Below are 27,532 nucleotides of genomic sequence, written 5' to 3' on the forward strand. Positions count from 1 at the left end.
AGGTGCTTTAAGTCCAATGTATTCAGTTTCAGCAGTCAGTGATGGTTTGGAGTGCCATGTCATCTGTCATCATAGTACTCCTACGCTTGATTGATCAGCCAACTAGCCTGACCTGAACCCCAAAGAGAATCTCTGGGCTATTGTCAAGGGGAATATAAGAGACACCAGACTCAACAATACAGACGAGCTGAAGGCTGCTATCAGAGCAACCTGGACTTCATAACACCCCAGCAGTGCCACAGACTAACTGGCTCCATGCTACATTGCGTAGATGCAGTAATTTGTGCAAAAGGAGCTACAACCAATTACTAAGTGCATAAACGAGCAGACTTTTCCAGGAGGTCAACATTTCTGCAATATGAATCCTTTTTTGGACCGATGTTTTGTGATATTTTAATATTTTGAGACAGTGGATTTTTGACTTTTGTGAGCTGTTATTGTCAAGATTAACACCAAAACACTCTTTATCTTTGTATATTAAATAAATGTAAGTTTCACCTTTTAAATTAAATCACAGGAAAAAAATGAACCTTTCATGATATTCAGTTTTTTCTACATGCGACCCCTCCATCCACCATCGATGCTCCCAAACATTTAGTTTTAACTAAAGGAAGATTATATTCAAGACCTTTTAGTTGGTCATATATTTTAGACATCAAATTTTAATTGGGTTTCAAAACCAGAAGTATCTCCTTGGCTGGGTAGTGGGGAGGCAAGGGTAACAGAAAAAGGGAGGAGACACTACACCTAGTTTGAAAACAGAGAAATAGATGGATTTAGGTAGATTCAAATTCGAAGATAAATCTGAAATGGTAGTGAAAGTGTCGTCTTTATACTGGCACTTCTAAACGTATTGCCTCAATTCTACCGTCTTTGATGACGGTGACAGAAACTTAAAGTGGCACCAAAACTGGTACCAAATCTTTGAAGTAGAGAGCACCATGAGGTTCTTTGTAAAACTAGAAAGATAAGCAGCAGTGAGGATGTGAGCGGGGCTGCAGGTAAAGATAAGACACATGACTGAGTCTCTAGCCTACATCATAGCAGTTCTGGGGATTGTAGCCAGATATAGTCATGTTCAAGAACAACAGGTGAGTCAGCTCAAATTCTCTTGACAACTGTGGATGGAAGAATTGATGCCCTTTAAAGACCATCCTTATCTTTACAGGGAATATAGTGCCTATAAAAAGTACCCCCCCTCCCCCCCCCCCCCCCCTTGGACATTTGACCCTTTCATTGATTTCATAAACAACAAAATTTGGCTTTTTTGACAAAAAAATGTTAGAATGAAAACATATCATGTAAATTAAAGTAAACAGAAAAAAAGATATGTAATGAAAAATAAGTGTATGAATATTCTCCCCCTTTAAAATGACTGATGTAATTAAAGAGAGGTCCAGTCAATTGGTGCTACCAGACTAATAACTGGCAAAATAAGGATCACCTGAGTGCAGTGAATGTGTCTCAACAGATTGTAGAATAAAGACACCTGTATCTGGAAGGTCCAGTCACTGGTAAATCAGTATCCCTGACTACCATTACACCATGAAAACAAAAGAACACTCCAAGCAACTCAGAGAAAAGGTAATTGAAAAGTGTAAATCAGGGTATGGATACAAAAAAATGTCCAAGGTTCTGAACATCCTCCAGAGTTCAGTTAAATCCATCATGAAGAAATGGAAGGAATATGGCACGTGTGTAAATCTGCCTCATTCAGGCCTGATAGAGACCTATCCACACAGACTCAGTGTTGTGATTACAGCCAAAGTTGCATCTACTAAATACAAGCTTGAAGGGGGTGAATATTTATACCGTCACTTATTTAATATTACACATTTCTGACATTAAAGAGATATGTTTTATTTTGTCAAAAATAAATAGAAATTATATTGACCATGACTGATTTATAAAATCAATAAAAGGTTAAACATCCAAGGAGTGAACACTTTTTGCAGGCTGACCCACGCCAATGCTCCCCAGGGCGGGGCATAAAACTATTCAGCCGTTTTTCATTCTCTCACTGGAGGCACACATGTGTAAAGGGCAACTCATTTTTATCACTTCACCCACATCTGTAGATCATTACGGATAGTTTCTACATCCCTAAACTTTAAGCTGAGCATTCATCCTCACAATTGGGAGTTCATGAGCTTCAACCTAAATAAAATCTTTGAAAACGATGGCAGTCTGATCACATCCTGTGCTTCTTCTCTATCAACTGTAAAAGAAAATACTCCAGATTCCCTCTTACTGTCTTTAGTCAAACACAAACTATTTGAGCAATATTTATGAGAGGAGTCCTCGCCATAGTTACCCATCAATGAACCCTCTTAGATCATTTCTCTTTGCCACCTTCATCCCAAAACCAAATCAGCTAGGTTTCCTCAGTCTTTCTATGGATGCCACAGTATGAGGGAAGATTTACTGCTAGATTTTACCATGCAATGCACTTTTAAATAAACATCTGTATTTTTAATTCTTCACTAATTCATTTCATTTTCTCTTTTAATCTGTCAAACGTCTGCATGTGTGCTTAGACAGATTAAAAAAAGGAATTAATTTCAGTTGGGGAATAAATTGATTTATCTAAAATTTATTAAACTGACAAGTGACTAATGGACTGAATAAATCAAAGAGCAAATAATTTAAAATCATGATGGAGGAACATTTAATACATTCAATTAATGTTTGAATGACAAATCCAAATGATCTCTGTTTCTAATGAGCTCAAAGCACTAAATACTTTGAAATACTCTATTTAATTTAGTGTTTTATTCAACTGGATACACATTTTTTGTTTTTTCTTAAAGCAGTGATTGTCAATGTGACAATAAAAATGACCAATTATATATTACATTAAAATAAATATTAGCCATTCTGCACCTTAACAGGTTTATAAGTAAAAGCAGTCAATAAAGATACTGGATGACAACTCAGTCACTTGTTATTCCTATAAATGACAAACCAGCGATAACTCTCTCCAAACCCAATCAGGTCTCCTTTGCTCTACAAAGCCCCATTAAAGTCTTTGTTCTCAGATGAAGCATCCAACAAAAAATCTCTAAACGCCAAATTACAGAACCAAACATCAGACAGGAAGTTTGTTCCAAGCCAGAGAAATTAATGGAGCATTTAACTGTTTAACAGTTAAATATTTTCCTGAGGGGTTGCTGGAGAGCAAGTGAAATTTTTTGGGAGATTTGCAAAAAAATGCAAAAATAGATATTGCTGTGCAATAGTATGGAGTGTAAGGGCCATATTAACCTCCTGGTACCTGAACTTTTGTTTGAAACACATTTTTAGGTTCTCCCACTTCTTTGGGATTAGTAGGTCCTGATAAGTTTGATCAGCCTTGTCTTTGAACAGGAAGCATTTTTGACCAAAAATTATGTTCACAAATCTCCTGAAAGTCCTGTTTCTGCAGGAAATACAGCACTAGATAGGTTTAGGGTTTAGGTTAGAGCTTGTGTTTTGGATGTCAGCTGGTCAGTTGTTGGGGGTCTTCAGTCAGTAAGAAAGGGTGTGGATCAGTTAGGGAGGATGGGGGAGTCATTTTGATGATGGACCACAAGGATGCCTTGGATTCTGACCTCAAATCTGCGTCTGTGAATGGTGAGAGCATGGAGTTGTAGAGCACTTCATCTACCTTGGCAGTGTAATCCATCGATCTGCTGACTTTAAGGCTAAGATCAACCACAGACTTGGACTCATGCATGGGGTGATGGGTTCGCTGAGTCAGACAGTGTGGCGTTCCCAGTTTCTGAGCATGCGAACCAAAGTCAGAGTCTTTCAGTCCTTGGTCCTTTTGGTCGTACTATACTCTTGTGAGGCCTGGATGTTGACTGATGTCCAGAGGTGCCCACTGGACTCCTTTGTGACAACTTCTCTCCGGTGCATCTTTGCGTTTCACTGGCAAAACTGTGTTTAAGGCTGACGTGCTCAGGGGAGCAGAGATGGGAAAGGTCAGCTGCCTGGGGGACAGCAGCTGTGCCTTTACGGGCACCTGGCATGCTTTCCCTGGCCTGATCTACCTCACCTCATACTGGGTGATTTTCCCCAAAAACTTCCATTGAGACTAGCCCAAAGATTCAAACATATCCCCAAATTTTCAATAAGAGAACTTAATAATTTCCAAGCAAATTCCCTAAAAGTTCAGTATTAATTTCTATGAAATTATTTTAGAGCAAATTCTCCCAACATTTGAAGGAAAATACTTAAACTGCAGTGAACATTCTGTCAGAAAAAAATATGTAAAGAAATTCTGATTGCAACAATGATTAATATGTCGTAGAAAAGACACAATATAATGACCTCATATGTACATGCGGGGACTTAAGACGTTTGCACAAGGAAACTCTAAACATTTGAAAATTAAAGTCATATTTTAAGAGATTCAAGTCATACATTTTTGGAGATCCACCTCGCCAGATTGTCATGAGTTAATGTGGAGCTAAAGCTTTACTTTATGTAGTGTGGACCAACACAGACACTTTTAGGGTGTTAGGTTTAACTCTATGTGAGTTTGATTACCACTGGTATTTTGTTCATTATTGAGGTGTGACTTCACCTGAACATCTTGGTTTGACATCTATTCTCCTGTTGTTCTTGCCAATAAGGCAGACCATATTTCACTGTACAACTCCTCAATAGCGATTCAGTACTTAAAGTAAAATTTATATTGAGCTTTTCCCTTTTACTTGAGTAGATTTATAGACCAGTACTTTTACTTTACTTTGACTTAAAGGGATACTTCAACATTTTGGCAAATTCACCCACTGCCATAATTCCTATAGGCTTAGTAATCGGTTAGTTTCTGTTAGTTGTTGGTGCAAGCTGTTTCTAGATCTGGGGGGACCAATATACCAGCTGTTCAGCTAACGCTATGGAAGCAGACGGTATTTTTTGCTTTCCCTCATCAAACTCATCAAATACACAATCCAACAACTCCAAAACACTCTCTTGGACAAGCTGTGACCTGCACATTCACAACGCTATGAAATAATAACGTATAATTATATAACATTATGAAACATGAAGCAAATACTCTGAAATATTTCTTGAGTAAAGCACTGGGTGGAGTGACACAGTGCAGCAGCCTTATCTGGAGTGTAGTTCCGGCTGTGCATTTACCCTTAAAACATCTCTGTCTCGTAATGTTCCATGATTATTTCATAGCGTTGTGAATGTGCAGGTCACAACTTGTCCACAAGAGCGTTTTGGAGTTGTTGGATTGTGTATTTGATGAGTTTGATGAGGGAAAGCAAAAAAACACTGTCTGCTTCCATAGCGTTAGCTGTACAGCTGGTTTAATCGTCCCCCCAGATCTAGAAACAGCTTGCACCAACAACTAAAGGAAATAAACCTATTACTAAGACTATAGGAATTATGGCAGTGGGTGAATTTGCCGAAATGTTGAAGTATCCCTTTAAGTCCATTTTGACCAGAGTAACTTTTGCTAGAGTACAACAGTCATGTAATTAGTTGGTTGTAATGTACAATAATGTTAGATATGTGAATATCAGCAAAACTATCAACCTCCTGCATTAAAATGAAGAATTTGTGGTATCTTGTGCAGTTTTAGTCTTCCTTACTTTCTTATTGAAGACACTAAAGTAAACTAGAACCTCACAACACTGGTTTCTTTACTACTGTCTTCAAAGCCTTGATATAAGTAATGTGCACTCAGAATATGAATATGTAGGCCCTAGCAAAATCATACTATTCCAAAGACATGACTGTTATCATGTAACTGAGTATAAATAACAGGAATACATTTTAGTGCATTAGGGCATAAATTATGAGGCAAGGCCTCATTCATACACAGAAATTCAAAGTGCTTTGCAGAGTTAAAGTCACCACATTTATAACATTAAAAGCATGAAAAGACAGCAGAAAGACATTAAAATGAAATGTTACAAAACAGAAGATAAGAAGAATTAAAGACAGATATTCTGCAAAAATAGGAAAGGCCTATCTTACAATTAAAAGATTAAAAGAGTGGTTTGGAAGAAGCTTAGAAAAGTTTGAACTTATAGGAAAGCAGCAATAAATAAAGATTTTTATAAGAGCCAACGAATGTAGAAAGACCCTGGAAGTTTATTCCAGAGGTGAGGAGAGTAGAAACTAAAAGCTGCCTTACTCTCTTGGTTCTGGTTCAAGGAACAGTAAGTAAACTTGTCCTAGAGGCCCCTTGGGGTCTGGATGCCTCGTAAGGGAGTTAAAGTCTGGGTAAAGTCCATTTCCAGCATTCTATTCAAACAGCACCCTGCTAAAAACAAAAGCATGAACAGGTTTCTCTGTGTTTTCATTGGACAGAAATCCTTGAATATTTTTAAGATAGGCAGATGTTGTATCTGTCTTAATGTGGCTGTTAAAATGTAGGCCTGAGTCCATGATTACACTAAAGTTTCTGGCTTGGTTTGTACATTTTACTGTCATTGTGCCAAAGTAACCACTGAGTTTTAACCTCTCCTCTTCAAGACCTAAGAAGAGTATTTCAGTTTTCATTTTGTAGACAAACAAAGCATGCAGGGTCATCTTACAGGGCAGATACAAAACAGAAAATCAAAATAATGATATGCATTGATAAAATTTACAGTGACAACATAATAGCATGAAGGTTCCCCATAAGGAAAACAATCTGCTGGGATATGCCAGGTTAAAAAGATGGTTTTGAGACAGGATTTGGAGATGCCATGGTGGTCAAGTGGGTAGTCAGACAATGAGGTGGATGGAAGAAGAAGGCCTAGGGGTGCAGAAGGGTGTGCTAATGTGCAGGAGTTCAGAAAGTTAAAGAAGGGCGAGGTTATGGGTGGTAATGATGCTGCTGAAGAACAGGAGTGATGGGATTCTGATGCTGATACCAGCAGCTGATTTCTGAACTAGCTGGAGTTTATGAAGGGATTTGCAAGAGAGACCAAAAAAAAAAAGATGTTACAGGAGTCAATCTGGGAGGAGAGCAGAGTGGGAACAAGGATGGCAGCGCTGTTGGGTGTTAGAGAAAGGCAAAGGTGATTAATGTTGCATAGATGGAAGTATGCAGACCGAGTACCATTATTAATGTGAACTTGGAAAGACAGTGTGCTGTCAAGGATGACATCTAGACTGTTAACCTGAAGGGAGGGAGAAACTGAGGAATGATTGACTGTGAGGAAAACCTGTCAGATGTTGTTAAAGTGAATTTATTGCCAATAAGAACTTCAGACTGATCACTGCTGAGTTTGGGAAATAGTGTGAGTATCAGGATTTGATTTCTTGTACCTGTAGACACTCAGAAGGGGAGGCGGGGGGTTGGGTGGAGTTAGATTTAGTGGACAGGTAGACCGGTGTCGTCAGCATAGCAGTGAAAGTTGTCAAAAATGGACATAAATGATACATCTGTTTGAACTGAATTTGAAAATTGACTAAATGAATCATTGCGTATTTAAATACGCATGAGAATGAGAGGAAACCTCCTGTTTTAACCACTGACATTAAAAAGATATTGCGGGACTTTTTAGGTTGGGTCATATGAGGTACTTGGTTATAGTAGTGGTGTAGCCTTCGGTGATTTCTGTGAAAGTTGATCTTGTGGTCATTATGAGCTCAGAGAGATCTGCGGCATAATGGCTGTAGATGGGAACATTTAATCCGCATTGTTTAACCAGTTTTACCTAAAAATTGGCCAGGAATGGGCGCGCAGATGGCCTAGCGGGCCAAGGTGCTGCCTATGTACACGGGCGGCCCAGGTTTGAATCCGGTCTGTGGCCCTTTGCCCCATGTCTCCCCCCACTCTCTTTCCAGTTTCTGATTCTATCCTCTGTCCTCTCCTATCAATTAAAGGCATGAAAAGCCCAAAAATAAATCTTTAAGAAAATGAAAATTTTTAAGAAAATTGTGTTGGCTCACCTCTACGCTGTGTTGAAAACAGACAAAGCACTTATTACTCCCATTTTGTCTCCTTCCACGGCGCACTGATCCTCTGATCAGCTGTGTGGGTCTGCGGGCTTCTACAGGGATAATAACACCACACCAAGCTAAAACAAAGATAATATTTTTTTTCTTAAACTTTCACAGAAATCACTGGAGGCTAATGCCACTACCATAGCCAAGTACCTCATACAACCCAACTTCAAAAATCCTAAAATATTCCTTAACATTTGGCGTATCATTAGTTATTGATTATTATTGAAAACTTAAAACTCATTAGCTTTAGACTGTATTCTCTCATATAAATCATTTTAATCTGTTTAATCTATATTTTTTAATCTCATTTATTTAAGGCATTCACAACTTAAATCTTGTGATGTTACAACTTCATTGTCTGATGACTTTCTTCTCATAAATACGCAACTTTAATCTCAGAAAAGTACTCTAATCTCATAATACTATGATTTTCTTCTCTTCAGGGGTGGCCAAGCTCAGGCACTGATTTGTAAGGGGGTGGCATTTTTGTGGATTTCACAAATTTCCCATTTTTTTAACCTCAACAAATCATATCTAAGTTTAAGTAACAGAAGAAAATAGAAAAATATAAATCTTTTTAACTTAATTCTTTACAGACCCAAGGACTCATTTCTCTCCAATGCACCTGTCGGATGAAGCAAATAGATTTACAAATATTTGTCTACACACTAGGGGCCCAGTCCCAGATCCGAGTACACTTGAGCCCAAAGTCCAGTTGGGCACTTGGGAGGTAGCCTCGAGAGTGATTCAAGTGGACCTTGGCATGGTGCAGATGAGATGTGAATGTAATTGTGAATGTAATAAAGGATTGAGGGTCACGTCAGCATTATGACACCATTGTAAAAACTAAACTTTTATTTCAGTCGCAGTGGTCACACATTTTTCCTCAACAAAAGGACAAAATCCTCTGAATCACATAAAAGAATGGTCTGCTATGACTCGCACTACAGATGAACAAAAGTTGGAGTCAGCGAGATGAGATGTAAAGGCAATTTCAGTCCCCTGTCACCTCGAAAAACACATCTGTGAAGCATGAGCCCTTTTAATCCACTGAGCTACACATGGGAGTGAAGATCAAAGAGCAACATTTGTTGGTATCTCACAAAGTGATTTTAAAAGCATCCATGTCGGCAGGATGGACTTCTTTGCCTGGATAAAACATACATAATTTTCACTCAGGTCATGACCCGTGTGGTTGCCATGGCAGCTTCTTCTTCTTTCCCCTCCTTGGTAGGTTTATAGACCAGCTACATGCATACCGCCACCTGCTGTACAAGACTGAGTACGTACTGGGCCCGGGCACCGGTCAATGTGGCTACAGTGAAAGCAAGCCAGCGGGGGGTAAGAGGGAAGTGGCCGTGGTGTAGTTTGAAAAGTCCAGGCTAATTTAAAAACACCCTTAGTCACGGATTTTGGGAAGGCACCTAGGTTGGCCAATAACATTCCAAAGTGCCCATGCCACCTCTTTGGACACACCCCCACTTCTCTTACAACTTTATTCTCATAAATGTTCTCATTTAAACGTTAATACACTTTTTTGGCCCGTTTTTGTTGCCACCCTGAGGCCAAAAAGTAATGCAAGTTGATGGGGCTTAAAAACTCAAACAGTTTTTAAGTCTCAACATCTTTATCAAATATTTAGAGGAGAAGAGTAGAGAACAATTATGACATATGTAGTTAATTCTAGTGTTAGCTGTTGCATTTAAGGAAAGTCTGTAAATCTGGGATCTAGACCATATTCTTGTACTGTGTCTGGATTTGAATGTTTGGGCTGTGCTTTTAGCCTTTAAATAATTAACATCAGACACCCTTGTCATTTGACTAAAAGACTCAGTCTGCTGTTTATTTGCCTGAATCCATCCACGATGACTTCACAGGGGACATGTTTGGATGCACAGCTTTAAAATGCATATGTGCAACTCAAACACAGAGCGAGGAGAAGTAATCATGAATAAATGAATGATCACATTTAATTTGGTCTTTTAGCTAAATGCCAGCATTTTCATAGCGAGCCACTGAAGCAAAAAGAATTAGTAGCGCTGCGCTTTTTAGGCTGAGGGTACAAACATGGAATACGAGTCTGGCGGGCATTGAAAATTTTTCAAAGTTTAAACTGCCTCCTGTAGGGCCGTGGGCTGAGTCTTATCAGGGATGACACGACTTTTACTCTCTGAATCCCCCAACTGCTCGCTGCTGTTAACTCCAGCGCTTTACATTTCTTTTATTTCACGTTGAGAGGGAAACGGCACGACTTAAGCTGCATGATGGTTACAGAGTACTGATACCAGCAAAGAGATTGTGTTCATAGCCGCTGAACAATCAGTTGTCATCACTGGGGATCTGATGGAGGTGCTGCGATGGAAGCGAGCGATGAGAGAGGCTAGGGTTCTTCATGCTGTGCCTGCCTCTCAGGCAGGATCGGGGCTTAAAGCTTTCCTCTGAGACTAAATTAAAGGATCTTCCCCCTGTGCCCCGGCTCCTCTGCTCCTCCTCTGCTTCTCTGTTGGGCGGCTTTCACCACAATGAGATGGAAATGTGACACAGTTAGGTAGGATTCCTGCCTGGGCCTGCACAGACGAGTGGAGGTGTGTGTGACACATTTCGAGCGACTCCTAGCTGCTCCCAGAACAGCTGCTGAGGACTGTTATGACAGCTTTCCACTGAGAGCACAGGAATCCATCTTCTCTCCACGACACATCTATTCCAGTTCAGTCACTCTCATTTTTCCTTTTTCTGCAGTTTTTTTTTTCTTTTTTGCAACGCTGTCATTCATGCAGCATAGATTGGGTTTTTGAGCGACTGAAAAAGTGGTGGGAAGCATTACATTTTTGAATAACGTTGGCAGGTGTAATTACTCAGTTCTGTGAAACCTTCATACTGTATCAGGGAAACAGAGCTCCTGAACGCTCGCACATACCTACAGACAGCTATTAGAAAGACAGCCTTTGATCTAGCTTTGTCTGAATCCATCCTTTCATGTGACTTTTGACAGCTTTATCAAATCAGCGGTAATGCCCTCGGACAAATCTGGGATCAGACGCAGACAAGAGAGGGAAAACAAAACTCTTATATTCCCTTGTTTCTTTTTAGTTCATGCCATTGTGCAGCTTTAAGACTGATATGCCAAGTCAAAAACACATATTTTGTACTCTCCATGAACTCTGCAGAGGTAGAGGAGTGAGTAGTTACAAACAGTTCACTTACACCGAATAATCTCAAAACGGGCACCTGTTTATCCTGGCTTTGCTGTGCAGTAGCAGCAGGAAGCCAGGAGGAGACATGTTTTCTGAGCGGCAGCTTATGCAGAAAGCTCTGCTGCAAGAAATACAATGTTAAATGTATAAAAGAAAAAATATATCCTCCTCCTGGAAAAAAAGCCCATAAAACAATCAAACAGGATTTTGTCTGTTTGCTGTGAGTCATTCTAAGGATGCGAGGCAAATTTCTATTTCTTTTAATAATCTCTCCGAAACAGATGACATTGGTTTTCCTCTGATATTGTCTAGCTGTGGGTTAAAGGCTGAAATATTCAGCGGATGTTGCATACATATGAGTTCAAATGAGAGAGGGAATTAAGAGCTAAACAGTCAACCATGGGCGGTAAGCGAGGCAGGTTCATATTTAGTGTGCTGAAGCTCAGAGGGGGGTGTGTGGCAGACCAACAACTGCTTGGAGAGGCCCCTCAAAAAGGCTTGGATTAATACGTTTCACCTTTAAATTTAAATCATAAGTGGACTACTACTGGCTTAATAATTGAGAGGTTTTAAGTAGTTTGTCTTCAAAGATGTAACAGTAATGAGCTTTAATGTCTAACAACAAAAACAGTCAGAATTACATAGCTTTTTCACTATCCACAGACGTTTTGTCATATAGTGCCTGATATAACAGATTGTGTATTAAGATGAAGGAAGCAACAGCCACCTCGAAGTGAAGCCAAAATCTCTAGAGCTATCTGTTGACTTGCTGCAGTACAGGTCATAAACTCTGCATCGTGAATGATAACAGATAGGCCATGAGGCAAATCCTTAAGTCAAAATGAAAGACAAATCCATTTCTTTTCAACCCCAGTTCTGCTGTGATAGCTATTTTCAGGATAATCTCTGTCCATGTCTTCATTAGATTTGTTTAAAACAGTGATTTAATGCTAAAAAAGGAGTGTACATGATGTCATGATTAACCCAGTGAATAAATACAGTTCTTATCAGTGCTCTCAACTAAAATTAGCAGAGTAAAGCAGGGGCGGAGCCAGATGTTTTAAATATCTTGGGCCAAGCCCAAACAAAGGAAGATCCAGGGGGCGGCTTCCCTGGAAATATTTTACTGATCAGGTAAGTGTATGCAATATTTTTAACACAAGTTAAAATGCCAAGAATACATCATTTAGTTTAATGTGGTTTTTTTCTTCACCGAATTGCACTAAAGTGTCATTTACATTCCAAAACCATGATACACCATGTTTAAATTCAATAATTCTCACTTCTTCCTCTTTTCTAAGTTGCATTGCATATGTAGGGTCAGAATTTGAAGAAAGAACATATGGGGTTACAGATACTGATTTATTCACAAAGTTGCTGAATTTTGTCTTTTTTTTTGACAATTTGAAATGAATTTGTCTTTCTGCAGTGAGTGTTTAAGTTCTTTAATGGTTAAATGTTGTATTTTTTATTATTATCAGATTTGGCTGGGGGTGGGGGGCTATCCCAGCTGTCATTGGGCAAGAGGCGGGGTACACCCTGGACTGGTCACCAGTCAATCACAGGGCTGACATATAGAGACAGACAACCAGGCACATGTACTTTCACACCTACGGCCAATTTAAGAGTCACCACTTAACCTAATGGGCATGTTTTTGGTGGTGGGAGGAAATCGGAGTACCCGGAGAGAAACCACACATGCATGGGGAGAACATGCAAACTCCACACAGAAAGGCCCTGACCGGGGAGCGAACCAGGGACTTTCTTTCTGTGAGGCAACAGCGCTAACCCCTGCGCCGCTGTGCAGCCCCTAGATAAAAAAATAAAATAAAACAGTATGGAATAAAAAATTCCATGCTGCTGATTACCATTCACAAACACTATTAACCATCCTTAAAGATTCAGGGCTTTTGAGAAAACATCCAGGGCTTCAGCCTCATAAGGCTGACTTTAAAGATAGTGGACTGGGAACACACGGGGGGGGGCAAAGAAAGAAACTCTAACTTGCAACTACAAGCTCAAAAACCAATGGCTGGACATTGATTCTACAGAAGGCACTATAATGGATATAAATGTACACAGCAAAGTAAATCATCAACACATAAGGAAAGACAACAGGACAACAAATGCAGCCTTTAAGAATGCACATAAAATGCTTCCTACAGTTTCTTCCACAGCTTGGACAACACTGTATTGGACATCTCCCTTGTGATGTTCCTAGTGGAGATAGTGGTTGACAGTGTCTTGATGTCAAATTTTGGAGTCAGCTGAGCTCACTTGAATCTCACCAGAGGTGATATCAAAAATGTACCACATACCAGTTTTGTGACAGTAAACCATAGTATAACATACTTTTGTCGTTTTGTGGCTACCAAGCTAGTGTTACGCTGCTGCACTAAACCCAGTTATTAATATCACCTGACTCCAGGACTAGAGAGCCCGTAACCCAGTGCCTTACCCTATGTGATGCATTTACGTGTACTTGTTACCTGAATATCCCTCAGTGAATGTAAAACTCCCCCTGTCTGTGGGGCTTGTTCTCTGTTAAGTTATAATACGCTATAATAGGCTGATCAATCAGAGCCCCTCGCAACTGTGTGATGCCAGTCATGACCCTGCTTCTCTTCCTACCAACCACACCTACTGCTACAAGATCCTCACACCAGACTAATTCCCTCAAACAGTATCATAACACCAGCAACAAGCTAGCTAGTTAGCATGACTTCCAAGGTACAATTCCACGACAATAAACGCATGTTCATCAAGTACAGCTAGCTAATTGCTTGAGTGTCATTTGATAACATTTAAAATACATTTTAGCATGGCTACGGCATGATTTTATGACAGTCGCTGGCTGGCTGGTGAGCTCCACTGTCAAAGAGCAATGCATTATGGGGCATTAAGTAAAACTAGTGAGCTCTTTTTCCATAGTTTAACAGCTGGATGAATTTCATGTACTTTTGGAGATTTCTTGCATACACAAAATAGTTTACAATGCATTTGTGATGTACTACACTCTTGATGTGATGTCACATGTAGTGTAAATAATGTGCATTTATACATTTTCAGCCACAGCCTCTATGTTTTTCCCTACAGGTGTTTTTTATGTTTCTTACTGCTTACTTCCACGATAACTTAACATTCCCATCAATGCCAGAGCACAAAGTGAGCAGGAGCGCTTGCATAGCCCCAGTCTTTGATGGAGTTTTCCTGCCCTGTAAATGTAGAAGTCTGCAGTCATTTCCTTTTCAATGAACAAGCCTATAAACATTAACACAGCCCACACTGTAATTTGTTTAGTGTTTACTTCAGCTCTATTTTACTGCATTTTGTCGATTTCTCTGTCGTCTAGCTCTTTGTCTTTCAGCCTCTGTGGCTTTTGTCTTCTCTTTTTTATTTTCTTTTGGCCCATAGATGTGTTTCTATAAACGGGCTGATGCTAAATATACAGTTCATCCTTTTGCTTATGGGAATGATTGAAGTTGGTCTCAAGATTTGTTTGGATCAGACAGATGTGCAGCAGGTTAAGAGGGCTGACATACTACACTGAGATATCTATTTGTGCTTATTTGCTTTAATACCTTTCCACTTCCCAAATGATCAATAAAGTCATAACAGCTATGGATGTATTTGCTTACTCAAGGATTCAATATTTTGCTTAGTGACAATGCATATAATATAAGAGGGAGCTTCAGTGGACCTCACAGATGTATGGTGCAGATTTATGTGCTACACCACTGGTCACATTCATTGATTGCATATCTATAAATCACGGTTAAATGCAGATGACAGGAGCTCCGACTGTGGCAAAACAGATTTTTCTTCTTGTATATTTTCATCAGATATATCATGTCTGTACATGATGTATGACATGTATATCCAGCCTGAAGATCTGCAGTGAGAATGAAGCTGTATGTGTGGAAATGTTGGTGTTTGCATTCTGCAGCACAGAGTGCTATCTAGTTCTGTTGGATAAAGAAAGATAAAGGCTGTACTTTTCGCTGTCCAGCGAACCAAATTAAAATGTGGCTTTCGGTGACCTTGCAGTCAGGTGAGTGTGAGGCAATACTTAGGCAGCTGATTCTGAGTAGTGCTTGAGCAGGGGCAGATCAAACCCAACCCAAAGCCCTCCTAAGCCCCAAACTCTCAAATCACCACTCCTCAACCAGCAGACCACAGTGCGTGGCCTCTGCGGCTCTTCCTGGCTTATGTGTATGTATTTCTGCCACTTTGTTCTGAGCCTTTATGCCTCACACCATTAGCAAGCCACCTCGCTCTTCTACTTTCTCACCCTCTCTCTCTCTCTCTGTTTCCTGCACACGCCAGCAGGATTTAGATACCCCATGTATTATGGATGGGAAAAATAAACAAGAAAGCGCCAGCCATTTATATGACACACTTGTGAGATCACAGGACAGGAGCGATTAGAGTGGTCAAATAAAGCTTCAGCGGGAGAGAAAAAATGGAGATAGAGCCGGGCTTATAAATCTGCTTCATTTGTCGTGACTTCCCTCTGCATGTCGTCTTGTAACCAATTACATTAAGACACCACTTGCACTCTCGCTGGGACTCTATTAAAGTGAGCCTTAATCTAATAGAGGACTTATATGTGTGTTGTTTTGATAATTATTCCTCTCATTGAGGGTGATAGCACCTTCATCAAGCACAGTCTGGCTTTGGAGGACCTCCCTGTGCATGAGTAAATTAAAAAATAGCTGCATATTCAACGTTGTCATGCACTGTAGCGTTACACTTATGAGAATATTAGTGTCAAGGTTAGAAAGGTGCACTTTTATATTAAATGGTCCCTAACTTTATGGCTCAGGTAGTCCTCTAGATATTTTTAAAGAATCCACAGAACATTTAGCTAATGATCATATAGGCTGCACTTTCCACCTTGAAACATTAACATTGTCGCTCAGGTGTGAAAATAATACATTATGATACACGGCTACGATATGAAGGTCAGTGTAAACTGCATCAGCAGAAATAGATCGAATTACTGTGACAGACAGGTGTGTTGTTTTGGCAGCTTTGGGGAAAATACTGTATGGACAACTCATGATGTTCACCATCTGAGAAAGAAAGAATATTTCTTCTCCAGGATGCAGTAGCTAGGCTCCAAACTGGTTTTAACAGACAACATCACATCACCCCAATTTTAGCATCTAGAATTGATTGTAAGATTTTACTCCTTACTAAATGGTCTGGCTCCAGTTTATGTGACAGAACTTTGAGCCAGCCCGCACCTTGAGATCCTCTGGTGGGGGGCTGCTGGTCGTTCCAAAGTTGAGACTTATAAATAAAGGTGACAGGGCCTTTCCATCAGGGCCCCTCGACTTTGGAACCACCTACCTGAGAAGGTAACGCGTGCAGAAATAGTCACTGCTTTAAAATCACTTCTTAAAACTCATTTTTACAGACTTGCTTTTATGTGATGTCATCTTCTTACTCCATTTTCCTTTAATCATCGTTCTACCTTTTTTTTTTATCTCCACTTTTATTATAACCATTTCCACTATTGATATTTTACCATTAATATTATTGTTACTGTTATTATCATTACTACTTCTGATTCTTAGCTTGTTTTAATTCCTTTTACTCTTCTTATTTGTGTTTTAATATTTCTTACTCCTCTCATTGTTTTGATTTCCAATATCCATGACCTTGAGTTTTTATGTAGGCTTTTTCCTTCTACATACTTATTCTTTTACATTTTATGTTTCCTTTATAATTTTACCTGTCTTAATGTTTTTAGTTCTTATTGCTTTTCTTTTACTTGCCTTTTAAAACTTCAGTCCCCTAAGTCTCAGGTTTTGTGGTTGGGTTCCTGTGTTGGCCAGGTACTCGTGGGTTCTTAGTTCTTCTGATGTCTTAGGATCTTTTTTTTCAAATGACGTCTTAGGTTGTCTCAGTTGTGGTGATGTCATGGGATATCTAATAATGTCTCATGTTGTCAGAGTATTGATAAAGTTTGGGTTGAATATGTAGCCTGGATTTTGATCTTGTTTAGGTTCTCTTACTCTCTTGAGTGTTCTCTTGTGTTGCTGTTTTGCTGTCTTTATCTCTCCTTGGGTTCTGCTGCTTTGTTTTTCTGCATGCCAAAGCACTTTGTAAACCCTTGTTTTTAAAGGGGCTACATAAATAAAAGTTATTATTATTATTATTATTATTATTATTATTATTATTATTACTAATAATAATAACAAGAAGGTTGGGATGAAGATTGACCGGTAAATTTGATAGTTTTGCCTTCCTGCTCAGCTCCCTATTCTCCACAACATCTGTAAAACTGCTGATGCTGCACTGATCCATGAACAAGACCCCTTGAACTCCTTCACTTGGACCAAGGACACTCTCCTATCCTGGAGGGAGCAATCCACCGTTTTCTGGCAGAGAACCCTGGCCTCAGACTTGGAGGTGCTGACCTTCATCCTGACCGCTTCGTACTCAGCCACAAACCATCCCAGTTCCTGCTGGAGGTCCCCAGCTGATGAAGCCAACAGAACCACATCATCTGCAAAAAGTAGAAATGGAATACTGAGGTCACCTACCCAAAAACCGTCCTCCCCCCTGGCTGCGCCTCGAGATCCTGTCCATGAAAAACACAAATAGAATCAGAAACAAGGGGCAGCCCTGGGATCCCATACTCCCACCAACAAACCATTAAACTGATAATGGCCTGGCCTTTTTTTTTAATAGTCCTGAATTGTTTAAAAAGACCTGGAGGCTATGAATGAGCAGAATTTTTTTCTCTTAATAATTTAGATTGTTAAGTTTTAAAAGTAACTAAAATCAGCATGATGCTGACGTTAAAAAGTCCTAGATGAGGGAAGTTCAGATTTTATCTCCTCTCCTTCACATAAATCTAATTTCAACTATGGGATCTTTAATGGCCCCTTTTTTACTGTAGGGTGTTGGTCCTTTCATTTAACAGGACCATCCTACCTTTCAGCAGACGGCTGCCTAGGTAAGGTAATCTATTACACTTAGACAAGCAGTGCATAAAGACAACAATCTGGAGTCAGCAGTCTTTTTTTTTGGCCTCTCCTCTGTAAAAGCATCCTCCTGCATCAGAGAAAAAAAGCTGTGTGAATATATTTTGGGGGAAAGAATTACTCAGCACCTCTATGGGTAGTCCACAAAAATCTTTCATATCATGCTCAAAAGTTCATAACATCAAAGGGCACCGGCTGATGATAAGATATCCAGGAAATTCGAAGGCCTGCAGAGAAAATTACAAATGTCCTAACAGCAATATCTGGACCAAAATGAAAGTGATAAGTGTGTAACCATGGTGGAAACAAAGCTATGAATATATCAGTGTGTAAAGGTGCAATTTTTCTGATTGTCCAAGTGGATCTAAAGCACATGCCTTCCCCGTTATTGATATGGATAGAAAAAGACACATGTGACCTCTATTTACCATAAACGGCTGCGTTGTGACGGATCAGACTAGCTGAAGACAAAACAGCAATCAGCATGACAGCGGTGCTGCTGGAAGCCCGAAGCCTCTCTGTGAATGTCTGCTGCTCCTCTCTATCTCTGTGGACACTTCATCTGGTGTCACAGGCGCTGTTTACCACTTTACTGTGAGGAAGAAAAGGAAATTTAACCACTGCTGCACCCTCACTATCAGATAGGAGGCTGTGTGAAATAACTTCAAAAATTTAAATAAGAACCCTGTGTTTTCTTTTTTGTTCATACAGTTCATAAAAACACCTTAAAGATTTTAAAGATCAGGGATCTCATTTAGAAAGGTCATGTTTGCCAAAAAACCCCACCATTTTCTACATTAAGTCTAGCAGTAAGCAAACTCTGACATTACATACTTAGTGACAAGATTGTATAATTGTTGCATCGGAAACAGTAATTTTCACTAAATATCAAACTTAATTGATGGACCTGTGTAATCATAGAGTCCACCTGACATTAAAACAGCATGCATATAGTAAGTTGCTTTCCACATGTGGCTTACAGACAAAAGAAGAAAAAAAAAAATTAGTTTCCTGATTTAATGTATGTAATCAAACCCTAAACTTATGCAGAAGCCTATGCTTACATCTAACATTCACCTCCTCAAAAAAGGTTTGATTCAGCATGCTCATTCGTGAGGAGGTATGTGAGAAGAGGGGCGGAGCTACAGAGCTCAGCCAGGGAGACGAACTGGTAGGGAGGGGAGGTAGAGTTGATTCCACAAGGTTCTCATCGAATGTTACATACTCAAGCTTTAACTGCATGTCGAAACAACGCACATTGCAATTGTGATTGGTCCACTAGGTAGCACTGGATGGCTGCCAGTCTCTGAGAAATGTCTATAATGTCTACAGGTATTTAGTGTCTATTCTAGAGAGATTTAAATGCCTGCAGATGGCGATACAACTAGTCAAATATACTTGCTGGCATTTGGAAATATCAGACATGCATTTCCTCATCCATGTCTCTCCCAGTGGCTGAAAGAATGTAACAAAAAAATCTGCGGTCCTCTGCCACAGCAGCAACACTTGCCATCTCCTCCATGTCTCCCCTCTTCATTTTTGTATTAACTGAAGTATAATCAGTGCTTGATTTGTAAATCTTTAGGACCCGGAACACAGACCGGGTGTTCTTCCGGCAGTAAGGGGGACACAAGAGTGTCACAGAATACATCAAAAACAAACAGTCCCTTGTGCAAAAATGGACCAATAAGATCATATGACTGCAAACAACCTGTCAATCTAAATGGTAAAAAAAACAGAATCATCTGGAGAGAAGCTGTACAATCACCCATCACTCTCTCTCCAAGCGACAGCTGTCAGTCAGTCAGCACCAAGTAATTTCAAGGATTTCTTATGCCTATTTTTGCAAGTTCAACCCTGCCTCTTTTTTGTCTATTCTGCCAAGAGGATCTGGCTGCAGACCTCTATGGTGGGGCGTTCAGCAGCAGACCTCTACACTGGGGCGGTGACGTATATTAACCAAGCAGAAATTGCAAGACTTGGTAGATTTTCGATCTTTTTTTTTTTTTTTTATAAAACTGTGCTGTTGTGTAAAATAGCCATGGCTGTGTCCGAAGTCACACACTAATTCCCTACTCCCTATCCACCCTATGGTGAGCAGCATATATTGGACTACATAGTGAACTAAACTGCAAAACACAAAAATGATTTCGGACACTACTCCGGCTGTGGGAAATGACGTCATCACCGTCTCACCTTCAAAACATTTAGAAACAATGGCTCATAGATTTGATATTTATTCACACCCCTCTTGTTATTTTTTGTTGCCTTGTCTATTTTTTGTTATCCAGTTGAATTGTTTCTGGTGTCTGTATTCCTCAGTGAGATTATGTATTTTTCAATAATTGCAATAAAGTAAAAAAAAAAAAACGGCTCGTAGACTTCCATGACAACAGCTGAGGATCAAAATTAACGGTAGAAATTCACTGAAAACTGACACTGAATGTAACGTATTTTCATAAAAAAAAAAACAACTACTAATAGATCATTTTTTTGTGTGTCTTTAGTGATAAAATAGTATACATTTTTGTGTTTATTATCACTTATTTTTGCATAAAGATGACGGTTTCATGTCTTGTAATCCTCATAGGGGAAAAAAGTTACTCAGTTTTGAATCCTTTTCTTGCAAATTAAACACTTTGGTTAAAACCAACAAACAAGAAAAGGCTTTTAAAAAGTTTTCATATGTGTTCCTGTGCTCCTCTCGTTCATCCGTCATGTTTTAGAGCAGCAAGCGTCATCGCCCCAGTGTAGAGGTCTGCTGCTGAACGCCCCACCATAGAGGTCTGCTGCTGAACGCCCCACCATAGAGGTCTGCTGCTGAACGCCCCACCATAGAGGTCTGCTGCTGAACACCCCGCCACAGAGGTCTGCTGCTGAACGCCCAGCCATAGCTCAAGGTCTGCAGTCAGATGCCTCTCTATTTTGCTGCATCAGTTAATTTTTTGCCACTTTTAACCAATTTTTCCCACTTATAAATCCTATTACACTTCCTTTTGCATCAATTTCTGCCACTTCTCAGCCAATATTGCCATTTTCCCTATGTTGGCTTCTTTTTTTCCTTTTGTGCCACTTTTAATCAATTTCTGCCACTTTTAAAATCTTATTTCACCACATTTTTGAATGTTTTTGCCATTTTTAACCAATTTTAGCCATTTCTGGACCATTTTAATTCTATTCTTAAGAAAAGGGATTTACATTTTTAAGATGGCTATGTAGTTCATCATAAATTAATAAAAAAAATTGCTTTGATAAGAGTGGTTATTATTCAATTACAAGATTAAATATTCTATCACAGCTTAGAAAAAAAAAGACTTCAAAAATTTTAAAAATAAAAAGAAATGGTGCGCTGGTGGTTGAGTGGTTGAGGCGCGCGCCATGTGCGCGGGCAACCTGGGTTCGAATCCGGCCCGTGGCACTACTTCCTGCATGTCTCTCCCCACTCTCTTCCCTGCTTCCGACTTTATCCACTGTCCTATCAAATAAAGGCAAAAAGGCCAAAAATAAATCTTTTAAAAAAATAATTTTTTGATACAGATAAACCTATTAGTGAATATTTTTGATATAAATTAATATACAGTTCTATTTCTGTATTAAGAAGCTTATATACTATTATATATTACTATTATTGTGGAAATGTAATGTGAACTGTTATAATTTATGGAGAAGGGGTGGGATTAAATAAGTTTGTCTTCTTCCCGCTCCTTTTCGAACATGTAATCTTGATCATTAAGTGTCAAAATCAAAATCCTTTACCGCCGTAATTCTGCTGCATAGTCTTCAGGAGTTTTACACTTCACCCAAGACTTATTTTGCATGGTATTCTCAGTCATAACTGCATGAATATTCACTGCCTGAATGAGCCATGTTCTAAGTGACATGTATAAAGCATAGGTAAATACTGGCTAATGTAAACTCTGCTAACACTACTCCATAACTTAAAGATATTGTGACTGAAGCTTTCAGTGGCAGATTGTGGACGTTTCTGTCCACCTATCTGATATTTTCTAACACTGTTTTTAAAGAAATTTGAGAAATTTCCAATGGAAGACTCTACATTCAGTACGACAGGTGCAAAATCTTTTCAATTCAGTTATAATAAGCATTTATTCCAATCGGAACTTATTCCTCATCATCTTAGTCATTAAATTCCTAGTATGTACATGTTTTAGATGATAAATCATAGTATTCTTTCTTTCATCAGTCAAATGGAAAACTAAATGGGATTTTTTTTTTTTTGCTGTGTACAGTGTAAAAAGCAGACTGTTTTGGCATCCTGCTGTTAATTGCTTTGTGTGATTAGTGGAAGCAGTAGCATGAACTATGAATGATAACAGAGAAAGCTGTCTTTTCCCTGATTTTCTGATTTGCTCTTGTAGGTCATGTAAAGGCATCAGTATTAATTTCAGTCTGTTTCAAATTCGTTAAAAAAGATCCACACAGTGGCCTAAGAGGAAGTAGAAGTTTATAAACTGTTTACTTCTTTTCATTTTCCACCTTTGTATGACCCTCAAATATGAGGAGGATCAGGATCACGGTCCACAATGCTGCTCTAAAACCGTTCTGTTTGGCACAGACACTGAGCCCGTTTTTACAAGCACCCACCGCAGTGTTTCCTGTCAGCTGCATGACAAATAACACTCAGGGGTCCTCAAACGCACCAACTTTCCAAAGTTGGATAAAGATGAATTCAAGTTCTCATTTATGCATAATTCATTATCATTATTCTTTCTATCCTGTCAGTCGGCAATGTGTTTGAGTTCAAGGGCAAAGATGAAATGATAGTACAAAGGGCTTGGATAACTCACAGTGGTAAAATGGCATTATATCTCTTCCTTAATGTTTAATCAACGCTGTCACTGAGCCCACACAAGGCTCAGTCAGACTACTCCATTTCAATGACTCCTCTCTCGCTGTGTGTGTTTGTGTCAGTGTGCATGACTGTGTATGTGACCAGCTTAGAAGCTAACATTCTTTCTGAAATGTCCTAGAAACTTTCCCCTGCCGTCACTGTATTTTTTGGTGCAGAATGAGAGCTGAAAATCACCAATTAAAAAGTCAATGCTAAAACCAGCAGCCAGGACAATGACAGACTTTCATCACTCTCATGCAATGTGTTCCACATACAGATTTCATAATTGCTTTACGAGTTCAAATTAATGAATTCCCTTAATTAGTGAGAAGTAGCTGTGACTAAACCTGGTCATCTCATTCGTATCCCCTGCTGTTGTGAAAAAATAAACCAGTGAAAATGTTAATTATCATGACTTATTGAAAATATATTCTTTCTTTATGAACTGCTGCCCACTCACGCTAACTTTTAATTATCTGCCATAGCAGCTGTCGTGTTTTTTTCAGTACAAACCTTTTAAAAATGTTTACAATCATTTATCATCATCCAGAGCACAAACTCAATGACAGCTTTATAGCTCTGAGAATTTTTACCTCTCACACTGGTCTCACAATCCAATAAGGAGGAGTGTTAACAAGAAACTCCCTTTCTAAAATGAAGGCTCATGATGTTATATGAGATAGTTTAGTGATGGAAGGCTAATCAATCAATGCATGCTCTCTGTCAGCTTCTTTGACTTTATTTTGAGTAATTTTCTGAGAAGTTATTCTTTAAAAAAACATTATTAAAGACCCCCAGACTTTCTAAATTACAATACAACTTTCTGACCTTTTTGTGGAACATAAAAATGATTAAAAGATGCAAAATTATTACTTTAATCATTCATTTTAATTCATAAGCTGGTCTCAAAGAAGTGACTCAGGAAAATTAATTTCTGGAGACTCTTAGTGGCACAGTTCTCATTTCACAGGGTTTGTTGGAGAGCGACTGTGGGCTAATGGCTAACTCATTAGCCAGTCAGGCTGATTCACAGTGCCGTTTCAAGGCAAGATATTCATGCCCCTGTGACTTTTTTCCCCTTATCATGAACTTCACTGAGGCAATATGGGGGGGCAAAGTGATCCCCCCTCTGTGCCAGCTTCAGAAGTAGTAACAGAGACGTCACAGAGATAAGGTGATCAGGAGAGCCAGTGGGGAAGTGCAGTGCTGTGACCCCTTGTCCACATGCACCAGCAGCGCCAAGGTTTAGCCAGAACTGAAGGCGAGCGACTAGGAATAAGTATTGAAATCCAGCACCCACACCAATACCAACACATCCGATACCTACTAGACCGAATCACAACACAAACTTCATTTTGATACCCTGCCACCTAATGAAAGGAAAGAATTATGTTATGGAATTTGTGTGATTTATGTTTTAACCTACATATTCAGATTCCCCACAAAAAAAAAATTATGCTGCACTGAAGGTTCCCAAGAGCACAAGGCCTCCAAATTTCTCAAATGGAAGAAGTTTGCATAAAAGCACCTGAAGGACTCTCAGGCTGCGAGAAACAAGATTCTCTGGTCTGATTAAACCAAGACTGAACTGTTTGGCCTCAATTCTAAACACTATGTCTCAAAGAAACCACGTACAGCTCATCATCTGCCCAATACCATCCCAACAGAGAAGTATGTTGGTAGCAGCATCATGCTGTTGGGATGGTTTTCAGCAGCAGGGACTGGGAGACTGGTCAGGGTTGAGGGAAAGCTGAATGGAGTAAAGTACAGAGAAATCCTCAATAAAACCTTATCAGAAGTGCTCAGGACCTCAGACTGGGCCAAAGATTCACCTTCCAACATGAGAATGACCCTAAGCACACACCCAAGACAACACAGGAGTGGATTAGGGACAACTCTGAGAATGTCCTGGAGTGGCCCAGCAACAGACTTGACTTAGACTCAATCAAACATCTCTGGAGAGACCTGAAAATGGCTGTCCACTGATGGTCCTCATTCAATCTGACTGAGCTTGAGAGGATTTTTAAAGAGGAATGGCAGAATTTATTACAAGAAGAATAAAGAACTCCGACTGTATGAAGAAAAGATCTGCCTCTGAAGAGCAGGGAGGTTAAACATACGGTTTAAAATGAAATCTTGGGGCATTTTCTAATGCCTGACAATAATGAGCTTTATGTTAATCTCTTTTAAAAGATAGTTATCTACATATGAGAGCAGATAATTACCTTATATCCTCCTCAGACTTTAGCCATTGGGCTCTGAGACAGTCACAGTGTAAACAAAGGCTAATGCATGAAATAGGGACTGTTGGCCTACATATCTGTTATTGGAAATTAGTTCATTTTACATTTCTGTCACCCCCAGGAGCTTAATCATGGTCTGACCTTACTTTCTATGGTATTATTTTTTTTAGCAACTATAAGAACATTAGCTGTGAATCTGTTCTTAATTATATCAGATTATAAAGAGTGCTATTCTGTCTTGTGTTTTTAAATGGCTGAACGCCAGACGCTTTTCTTCTTAAATATGTATATAGCTCTAAATTTATCTTCATCTTTCCTGTTGCACCTGATACAGATTATTCAGGTGAACAATTCTCTGACATGAAGTAAAAGTAGGGAATATTGACTAGCTCTGATGAACAAATACCATTATGTGACGATTCTTTGGATGAGAAAATGCTGTGTTTGTGACTCATGGAGTGTAGTTTCTACTGTGCTCAGGTCTCTCTCGAAAAGACATACCCAATGTAAAAAAGACTTAAGAAATACAAACAATAATATCATAATTGCTGGTTAGTTTAGCCTGCTGTCATACAGGCTAAAATAAGAAATGCTGTACTTTGCCAGAACAACAAAATCCAGTTTTAGATTTTTTTTTTAAATCTAAAGTTACAGTCATGCACTACTTCACAAATGAAACAAAAAAGTTCTAACCTGGGAATCAAATTATGTATAAACCTGTTTTAGAAGTAGATACATCAACGGTGGCTCACTTTAGCTCCGTTAGCTTCAGCTAAAGCTAACCTAGCTATGCTAGCTATGTATTTGAAATTATAACATAAGTCAATACAGCTAAGGTGCGTGAGCTTTAGCAACATGACCTTAAGCAAACATAGTTTATGTAGCTGCTTTGTGAGTTTAGCTTTAGCCACATAAGCTATGTAGCCACACTGTAGCAAATGTAGCTACACAAGCTACATTTGCTGCATTAGAATGTTTTCATTGAGGACAAGCTTTTTTCCAACCAACTGTTTGCTCAACTTTATTAAACATTTTGTAATCAGGTTTTGTAGGTCAGGTTTTTAACTTTGAACTTCTTTTATCCTAACTGTTACCTTAACCCTAAACGGAAGTTTAATCCAATTTTATTTCAGAAGTTTTAGCGTGTATTCTATTGTGACAGAGATAGCAGCTCAAACAAATGGTCTGCAACAGGAGTCGCCTTCTATATGTTATAGGATCCTGATGGCCCATAAGCAATGCAGTGCAATACAGCCCCACTTTTGCTTTCCTCTCTGTTGCCTGCGTTGACATGGGGCAAGGAACAAGGAAAGAGGTAGATGACAAAGCATCAGGAGTGTCTGAAAGGATTATTTTCTTTTACTTTCTTCACTCAGCAGAGCTTGTTAGCTTGTTCTACAAAGTGGGGCTAGCTGTGCATTAATAAAATACAATCTTATGCTCTGACTTTTGTCAACAAAAAGGCAAAACTGCTTGGCCTTTAGCTGTCGAAGGCTCATCAAAACTGAAATCACAGCTACAGAATTAAACTATTTATGGATGCAATGTGGATAGCCAGCATGCTGTGCTGCACCATGCAGCTTTATACCTTTATATCTGTCCTTATTTGAGGCTGTTATTGTCTAATTACAATATATTCAATTGTTGAAGACATGCACCAAGACATGCTTGGATCAGGATTTGAATCTGCACTCAGTGCACTGAGGACTGTAGCTTATGTATATGGCTGCCTGCTCTACCAGCTGAGCAAAACTGGCACCCATATGTTTTAATTTAAAAAGCAATTTAAATTGATTTAATCAAAAAACAACATCCATCGACATGCATGAGCTACCAACCAATCTGCATATAGCCACTGACCTGACAGTGACCCTGACATCCTGAGCGGCATTAGCTGCATTCTAAACAACGCAATGCTTGCCAGTTTACTGAGATGAAACAGAGCTTTCCACTTAATTTATTCAAGAAACCTCGGCTTGATGGCCAGGCAGACCCAAAGCCTAAGCCTGAGGAGGAGCTTCTTCCTCTCCGTAAACAAAAATGTGACTCCTCCAGCACTGCTGGCTGAGGCACCTGTGGTGACTGAATCAGAGGACACAGAAATGGACACCTAAGACATTACAGACCTTTAGGCAATAGATGAGCCTGCATGCCGGCCAAATTGCCTGTTTTCCCAGCAGTCATTTGAAAAGGGGATGAATGTTGCTGCTAAGCATTATGACTTGTCTACTTGTTTAAGAGCGTAGCAACAAACTGGACGCTGTTTTGCAAGTCCTTGCTGTTTTAATGGACCCGGTTACG

Source organism: Cheilinus undulatus, linkage group 6 (genome assembly GCF_018320785.1).
Source record: "Cheilinus undulatus linkage group 6, ASM1832078v1, whole genome shotgun sequence".
Classification (NCBI taxonomy): Eukaryota; Metazoa; Chordata; class Actinopteri; order Labriformes; family Labridae; genus Cheilinus; species Cheilinus undulatus.